Source organism: Equus przewalskii, chromosome 1 (genome assembly GCF_037783145.1).
Source record: "Equus przewalskii isolate Varuska chromosome 1, EquPr2, whole genome shotgun sequence".
Taxonomy (NCBI): Eukaryota; Metazoa; Chordata; class Mammalia; order Perissodactyla; family Equidae; genus Equus; species Equus przewalskii.
Genome location: NC_091831.1, coordinates 129,478,208 through 129,487,442, shown reverse-complemented (window position 1 = coordinate 129,487,442; position 9,235 = coordinate 129,478,208). Strand labels below are relative to the sequence as shown.

General features: G+C 49.1%; 1 long non-coding RNA gene across 1 annotated transcript; it reads left to right on the top strand.

Annotated features, from left to right (window-relative positions):
• The first annotated feature begins 525 nt into the window (after positions 1 to 525).
• On the top strand, positions 526 to 8,904 carry LOC139083893 (uncharacterized). Its single transcript, XR_011540965.1, has 3 exons — positions 526 to 1,263; positions 2,100 to 2,276; positions 4,972 to 8,904. It is a non-coding gene; the product is annotated as an uncharacterized lncRNA (long non-coding RNA).
• The last annotated feature ends 331 nt before the right edge of the window (positions 8,905 to 9,235 follow it).

The window sequence follows — 9,235 nt, the reverse complement described above, 5'->3', positions numbered from 1 at the left end:
GCTAAACACAGGCAGGAGGGGGATCCAATGAGGTGGGAAGCTTGGCCACCCCCCAACCTGAGGGTGTTATTTCTTGCTGTGAGGACAGAGCATCTTCCTCAACATCACTTTCAAGTTGGGCCTGATCCCTCGTCATGGCAGTAGGGCTCTTCAGGATCTGACCTGGAACCTTCTGGACCTCATCTACTCCCACTCTCTCCTTGCCCACTCTCCCTGGTCACACTGGTCTCCTTGAGGTCTCAGGAGCCCACCTGGACCTTCCTGCCTGTTCCCCATGCCGGGAAGATGCTTCTTCCAGATTTTGGGGTGTCTGTCCTCTTCTCATCATCCAAGTTCCTGCTGAGATTTCACTGCCTGGAAGAAGTCTTCTCTGAACGCCCTGTTGAAGAAACTACCAGCTCCAGGGTGCCCCCATGGCGCAGTGGTTAGGTTCACACACTCTGCTTTGGTGGCCTGGGGTTCACAGGTTTGGATCCCAGGTGGACCTAGCACTGCTAGTCAAGCCACACTGTGGTGGTGCCCCACATAAAATAGAGCAAGATTGGCACAGAAGTTAGCTCAGGGCCAACCTTCCTTACAAATAAATAAATAGAAATAAAATACTATCAGCTCCAGCCACTCTAGCTCCTTGTCCTGGTTTAGGTTCTTCTAGTGTCAAAGTATAATTTTCAAAAGTTAAAATCATGGCTCTCACACAAAAATAGAATACACAGGTCAAAGATTTGTTAATTCATTAATGAAGGAACCAGTAAGATTACTTAACACTGGTTCCAAGAGCATTTGAAGAATTGAGTGTTTATGGGCATTAAAAAGAAAAAAATTCTATAAGATTTCTAGATTAGATACAAACATGGTTCTTGTCCTACAGGATAATAAACCATAATCTCAGGGATAGTCCTCTCTACTGGCTAAAAATCTGCAGGTTAACATGGAACTTTCCAGTGGCTGGACTCTTATCTCAGAGCAAATAGGTAAGTTAAATACAGGTCCATCCTCCAGAGCATGAAACAATCTGAGGGTGGTGCTGTTAAACGAAGCCCACAGATGACTTCGAAAGGACGCACTGTACTCTCTTTTGCCTATTTCTAAGTTCTGGACAATTTTTCTCAACAATAACCTGCCTCTCTGTCTGAGGTTGTCTTGTGGATTTATTTGCTTATTGCCAGTCTCAACCTACTAGAATAAAAGCTTCATGCAGACATAACCTCTGCCAATCTTGATGACCGCTGTGTTCCCACATTCTCCTTCAGTTCCAGGTGCAAAGTAAGTGTTCAATAAATATTTGTTGCATAAAGAAAATAAGATATTATATAATCAAACATTATGATTGGAGACAGTAAAGTAGAGGTTACCAGGGGCTGGGGAGAGGGAGAATGGGGAGTTATTGTTTAATGGGACGGAGTTTCCGTTTGGGAAGATGAAAAGTTCTGGAGATGGATGGTGGTGATGGTTGCACAACAGTGTGAATGTACTTGATGCCACCGAACTGTACACTTAAAAATGGTATAGTTAAGGAGCCGACCCTGTGGCCAAGTGGTTAAGTTCATGAGCTCCGCTTTGGCAGCCCAGGATTTTACTGGTTCAGATCCCAGGCCCAGACATGGCCCGTCAAGCCATGCTTGAGGTGGCATCCCACATAACACAACCAGAAGGACCCACAACTAGAATATACAGCTATGTACTGGGGGGCTTTGGAGAGAATAAGAAGAAAACAAAAAGATTGGCAATAGAAAACAAAAAAGATTGGCAAAAGCTCTTGGTAATAGCTCAGGTGCCAATCTTTAGGAAAAAAGTGGTTAAAATGGTAAATTTTATGTTATGTGCATTTTACCACAAAATGTTATACAATTATAATAGCAGCCTCTTGTCCAAGGCTTGTTCTGTGCTAGACACTGCTCTGAGCACTTTATGTCTGTTAAATCGTGTGCTTCCCCACAACAACTCTATGCAGTAGGCATTTTCACTATTCTCCTACTACAAGAAAAGGAATGAGGTAGAGAGAAGTAACTTGCCCAAAGTCACATGTCTAGTGAATGGTAGAGCTGGGATTTGGGGCCAGGGAGACTGTGTTCCTAACCTTGGGTACATTTATGGTCCAGGTTATCTGTACTGTGTGAGTTTCCAAGGAGTCATCCGTCTTCTCTGGAGAAGTCAAGGAAGACTTCCTGGAGGAGCTGGGATGTGAAGCAGACACCTTGTCACACAGGAGTGCCAGATCTTTTTGCCCTCTGCTGTGGTTGCTACGCTTGACGCATTCCTGACTCCAACTTGCTGATGTTAGTGGCCCCCATCCCTAATCCCAGAGCCTAACAAAAGAAATGTGTGTGTTGTGGGTGGGGTCAGGAGGGGCCCGGATGCAGGCACAGCCTGCACCTCCTTCCCTTGCCTCTGTTTTAGGGGTAATAAGTGGGCCTTCCCGCCCTTGAGTGTCCATCAACTGTAAGGCAAGGAGATTTTGCAGGCTGCACCTGTGCTCAAAATGTGACCACCACTTCCTGCTCCTCCACAGCTACTCAGTGAGAGTGTCCTGTGTGCTGCTGGGCCCCGAGGGGCAGGGCTGGGCAGGCGGCACTTAAATCCTTTATTAGACAGACAATGCCCTGCACCTGGTCCAGCCCAGCAGCCCACCAGCACCATACACGCTTTCAGAGCCTGAGCGAGAAATGCAGATGTGTGCTCATGAGAGTGGGTTTTTTTCTTCTCTACTTTCTGACCCAAGCCGGAGAGGCAATTTCACTGTAGATGGTTCCAAATTGGAGCTCTCAAAATGTTTATTCTGCTACTGCAACAGTCAGACAGCACAGACCTGCCCTGGAGCATCAGTCAGGCCCAGCCCATGGAGAACGCAGGGTACCCTGGGCCCCAAGCCCACATTTCAGAACCAAAGGAAAGGAACGTGGCAGCGTGGCTTTAATTGCCAGGTACTGCATATGGTGTTTCTGTTTGGGCAGAGGGGGGCGTGTTTATTAGGTGCCCCTAATCCTAAAAGGAGATGCACCAGGTGCCTTCTCAGCCGTCCCCACCCCCACAGCTGCAACCCACCTCCCACCGGGCCCCTTGACCAGCCAGGATTAACTGCAGGCCCAAAAGGGCTTATTTCTGCCAGGCGGACAAAGGCTTTCCAGGGATTGAGGGAGAAGATCTCAGAGCTCCCACAAGCTTTTAGAGGAGAAGGGTGTTGGCCAAGAAATTCCCTGAGGCAGAGTTGATAAAATGAAATATTTGTGGGTCAAGTCTTATTTCCTGTTCTCTGATACAGTGGCTCTTTCTTCCAAGTAAAAATACTGAAATCGGTGAAGACAAAGATTATTGTTGCTATCAATTCTGTTTGCTTAAAAGGAGGCAAATCTGCTTTTCAGAAGCTTTTGAAACTCCTTTTATGACAACAGCAGCAACACAATACCCCCATTTATGGAGGCCTGCCTCGGCGCTCCGCATCCTGTGTTACCATAATCCTCACAAGAGGCTTCAGGACGCAGGAGTGGAGGCTGGTGCAGGGCCAGCACAAGGTCATGTAGATGCCGGTGGCAGAGCCAGGGATGTCGAAGGGCGTTATGGCCGTTACAGGTTAGTCTGCACAGTTTATTCGTCCCTTTGTCTCCTCTGAACATGCAAAGCATCCTTTCCTTAATTTTGCAGATAAACTGAATCACAAAGTCAGTGTCCTCATGGGCTTCTTTGGAACAGAAAACAAATCCGAGTCCTCTTCGCCGTTTTTCCTTCAAGGTTGAGGGAGAAATGGCTATTTGCTCTGCCTGCCACACCCTCCCACCCCCATCAAGGGGCCTGCTGGTCACTCCAGTGACTCACAAAAAAAACGTAGGGCCGGGTAGGGGGCCGACCTGGTGGCACAGCAGTTAAGTTCACACATTCCACTTTGGCGGCCTGGGATTCACCGGTTCTGATCCCAGGTGTGGACCTGTGCACTGCTTGTCAATCCATGCTGTGGCAGGCATCCCACATAAAATAGAGCAAGGTGGGCACGGATGTTAGCTCAGGGCCAGTATTCCTCAGCAAAAAGAGGAGGATTGGTAGCAGATGTTAGCTCAGGGCTAATCTTCCTCAAAAAAAAAAAAAAAGAAAAGAAACAAAAAAACATAGGGCTGGGTTGCCAGTAAAATCCCCAGGACCACTCAGGTAAGGAGGAGATTTGTGGGGAGGAGGAGAGTCTCCTCTCATCACTGGAAATCCCAAGGAGGTTGGGGGCAGGGATGGAGGAATGTCCAGGACTGGCCTACAGGCCACTGGAAGGGTTCCCAGCTGAGCCACTCTGAGCTGACAGAGCCGTGGGCCTGATGCTCTAAGAGACGTGGCAGCTCAGCCCACAGAGTGGAGGGGGTGCTCTGGAGGAGGGGCCAGCTGGCAGGGCACCCAGCTCTGCTGTCTGTCGGCCCAAGACCAAGCCCTGAGGGTGCTTCGTATTCCCTGGAGAGCACATCTTGGGAGCCACCTGCAGCCCAGAGGCCAGTGTCATGGCTCCCTGTGGGATGCCCGTCCTTTCCACCCTTCAGTCTCTCGCTGGGTAAACCCGGCAAACACATCTGAGCTTTCCACTCAGAGAATGAGGATTCTCGTTGCGGTCCTGTGTCTTTCTCTCACCATACTCTGCTTAGTATGGCCACTATGGCTCAGGAGGGAGTCCTCTGGTCCTGTACCCCAATCCCTATGGCCCCAGCTCTGTGCAGAGGGTTCCTGGGCACACACTCCTCCACCTGCTAGCCTTCCCCTAGCCTCAGCTCTTAGAGCCTTCCTGGCAGAACTCGGGGTTTCTCTCATAGAGCAAACAGCAAACTCAACTGAGAAGGAAGCTTGTTGACTCTCAGGGTCTGGGGTGCGTGTATTCTAAAGGCCAAGGTTCTGAGGTCAGAGGCAAGTGGGGCTGTTTCAGAAGGGCCCATCCTTGGTTTAATGCTCTGCTGTCACTGTCCTGAAAGTCTTAATAATTTTATCTTTCAACTCGTGTTTTCCAAGTGAAGTCTGAAGAACAATGTGGAATGCCCATACGCAGAGATGTGTGAGCACAGGGGACACAAGCAATATGTGTGTCAACTGCTCCTTGCCGCTCCATGTGCATATAGCATTTGAGCTGCCCCGTGAACACAGAATTCCACGGGACCCAGGATGCATGGGAATTGAGCAAGATTCAACGTGAGTGCAAGGTAGACATGTTACATGTATGGCACTGAAAACCCCAAGAGGCCACACTTTCCAGTTGAATCAGAACTTGCTTCAAATGCAGAAGGAAGTCAGCGATCTTCTAAGAAGCATGAACGTCAGAGGAACTCTATCGTATCCTTTCTTACTCGTGTTACTTCCCCATATTAGCCAAGCACTTATGCTAAGAATTTGGTGATTCCACATAGAAGTTAAATGCTCTTATTTGCATTTAAAACTGGCATTGCACAATATAAAGACCATTAAAATTAATGCTAATAATTTAGATTTTTAATTTTTCTTTACTTAGAATATTAAATAGCAATAAAAAACATGGCGAGAGAGAGAGAGACACTGGAAGAAAGGAAAAAGCTTTATATTTTAGCTCTCTTAATGGTATTTTTCCTGCTTTTTGAACAAGGGCTTCCTTGCTTTCGTTTGCACAAGGCTTTGCAGTGTATGTAGCCGGCCCTGCGGACGTGCTGGATCAGAGACTTGCCTGGCACTTAGGCAGCCTCAGGCAACCCCATCACCAGCTCGAGCCCCGGTCGCCCATCTGGGGAATGGGGGAGATGCTTCACAGAGTTGCTGAGGATTGAGAGAAGCGATGGTTAGCGCAGCTAACGCTGCTGACCCCTGAGAAGGGACAGGGCACTGTGCCCAGTGCTTTACTGTTTGGTCCCTTTTCTCCTTACAACCGCTCTGTCAGTGGTGTCGTTGTCCACTACATCAGAACTCATTGACGTTTTTGGCCCCAGCAGGAGTCTCACTTTCTTCTGGTTCTGCACCCAGTTCTGTTCTGGGGAACAGTCTCTCTCCTCCTCTGTGCAGTTTGGTGGGACTCTCTCATATCCTCTCTTAGCCCAACAGTGGCCATGTGACCCAAAAGGCCAGTCGGGCTCTGTCCCCAGGATTTGGATTCCTGAGAGAATCTGATTCATCACCACCCCGGGTGCGACCTTGGTCCCGTTCTGACTACTGGGGTCCCTGGAGTAACTCTGGGGCCTGATGTTTCTGAGCCCCCCTTTCTGCAGCAGTTGCCCTTGTTCTGTGCGCTTCCTCCACCGAGTCCCTAAGTCCCACTTTGCTTCAGTGAAACAGAGTCTGTTTCTCATGCCCACAACCAAAAATCCCCAACCACTCCTCCTCAGGCTTCAGAAGACGAAACCAGACCCAGAGAGGTAAAGTAATTTGCTCAATGCCCCATGGCAGGTGAGTAGCAGAGCCAGCATTTGAACCCAGGTCATCTCAGGATGCATAACCCTTACCCTCTTCTGGCCCTAGTGTAAGATGCTTGATGCAGTGTCACTCAATAAATGTTAGTGCCCACCCATGACAGACTCGCTGCTGTTCTGGGCTGGTTGCCTCTCCGCACCCTCTACATCTGGCACCCTCAGATCTCAGGTCCTCACCCCGTGGGTCCCTAACAGATGAGGCAGAAGGGGAGTGGGGTGGGAGGCGACAGGCCTGCACTCAGCATGGGGAGCTGACCCTGCCTCGGGCATGGAAGGCCTTGGCCAAACTGTCTCAAAGTTAAGTGTTGTAGGCTCAGCCCTCTGTTTAGGATGCCAGGAGCCCTGGAGGAAGACAGAGACCCCATCCCACCCCCTACTCCCCCAGCTGGCTTTGTGGCCCCTGGGGTTCCAGTGGGAGGTCAGGCCCTGCGAGTGTAAGGAGGGCCAGTCCTGGCAACAACCTTGGATGATGAAATGCATTGTCGCCTGTCCTCCAGACCTCCCTGGCTGGATGCAAATACCAGGTCTTACCCTGACCAGGCCAGACTGTCTTCTGGCCTGACTGGCCTCACCTTATTCCTGCAGGAGGAAGTCTGATGGAGCAAAACCTGCATGTCTGCCGTGTCCCACTCCCCACACATATTGCCTCTGTCTCCCTCCACTCTCCTTATTTTTATAGTTGCAAACACAACTGGCTCAATTCTGGTCCAGAGACACAGCTTTGTAGGTTCCATTTTCTCTACCAAGGAAAACAGTAGTTCAGGAAAAGTGACCCTAAAGAAGATAATGTGATATCAACATATAGACAGTGAGATGGTCCTGAAATGATGTCATTTTTTTTTATTGTTAAATATTGCGTTCATGTATGTGTGTTTATTCAAGGAAACCTGTTGTTACTTTATTTGGTCCTCATAAAAATCCCGCGGTCGGTGGAGCCAATGACAGTCTCACTGGGACATGAGGCCACTGAGGCGCAGAGGACTGGGGCAACCCAATGTCACGGGGCCAACTAGCAGCAGGATCAAATGGAAAGCTGGCTCTTTGCTGCACCATCATGTCCCACCTCAGGGTCCAGCACCGCACTTGGCTCCAGATGAAGCAGGTGGCCAGGCCCCTCCCTGCGTGGCTCCACAAGAACCCATGGGCACCGTGCTTTTTAAGTGCCCTGTGCTGGCAGCTGTGGATGAGCCGTGGTCCATCTCACATGGATGGCCCTTCTGTCTGTGGGACCCTCACAGTCACCCTATTTGGGGCAACTTGAGAGCAACCATTTCATTTGGAAAGCAAACACTGGAGAAGATTAAGACATAAATCATGACAATTCTTTCCCAGAGGTCAAATGGCAATTAAAATAAGGCGGAGTTTGTAAAATAAAGCCCAACCAACTATTCCATGTCGGAAGAACAGGGCCAAGTCAATAGGCTTGTTTGGGATTTCAAGGTCCCTTGTGTCCTTGGGAACAATCCTGTGACAAAGAAGCACCGAGGCTGGGATGTCAGCTCCAGGAGAGCAGGGCCCTGTTGGTTTGCTCTTGCCACCTTCCACACAACAGTGCTGGGCTCCCAGTCAGTGGTCACTGGTGGAATGACCATGGGTGGAATGAGTGAATGATTGACTTCCACTATTTCTAAGCAACATTAATAAGATACCAGGCAGGTGGAGAAGGGATCTGCAGGGTGGAGCTCCTCCTCTGTCTGGCACTCTGCCATTGGGATCATTTAATTCTCAGGAGAGTACTCTGAGGTCGGGGAGACTTTATAGAGAGAGAAACTGGGCTCAGTCATGCTGAAGGTAACACAATCAAGAAAATCAATAGCTGGCAGGGCTGGTTATCAATAACCCAGGTCTGACTGATTCCAGACTTTCTCCTTCCCCCGCTGAGCCACATTAACAACCCTCTAAGGCCCTTAAAGTTTCACATGTTGACAGCACTGAACTCTTTTATCTGCCAGGCAGCCGTCTGCAATCAAGCGTGCAGTCTAGGTGACCTCTCTGCCCCACCCCAGCGCACCTCAGCTGCAGGCAGGAGAGCAACAACCAGCGAGTCGCAGTTCTGGAAAGGAGTAAGGACATGTGTGTGTGTGTGTGTCTGAACTCCAAAGGCAGATGGAAATGAAATGTCCACTAGTTTGTTAACTCATAAATATACAGCCCGTAAGGGCATACAAAGCACTCAGTAAATTTGAAAATAGAAATCAAGTAATGTTCATCTTTATATTCTCAAGTGGCTAATACAATTCCTGGCACATAGTGGGTTCTTAATATATGTTAGGTGGATGAATTTATTGGGCTCTTGACATGGGTCATGTTGAATAGTATTAGAGCTCATCAGAAAGAACAATCTAACATTGGCTATACAGCAAAATAACAAAAATCCTATTGCACTTTTAGCTTTCAAAGAACTCTTGGGTACTTTCTCTTACTTATCTTGACCCCAAGGGGTAGGCAGACATGAATCCCACATTAACAGACAAAAAAACGAAAACGGAGAAGTTCTGTGATCTGGCCGAGGACCTCGGAGCTATCGACGGTAGAGACAGAACTACAACCAGACGCTGGCACAGACAGTCCTTTCCAGCGCCCCAAACTTTGCCCCCTACACTCCGCTCCCATTTGCATTTGGTCAGACAGACCTCTGTGCCCCTAGAGTAGAAAAGCTTTGAGCAGACCCGGAAGAGGGTCTTCTTTTTGCATCCTCACAGCAAACACCACACCTCCGCTCCCAGCACACCTCCGCTCCCAGCACACCTCTCTAGGGACGCATGGGCGCTACTGTTAGAAACAGCATCAGAAAGATAGGCTTCACAGAGAGAAGGATGAGAACCTGAGGGACATTTCTTTCATTT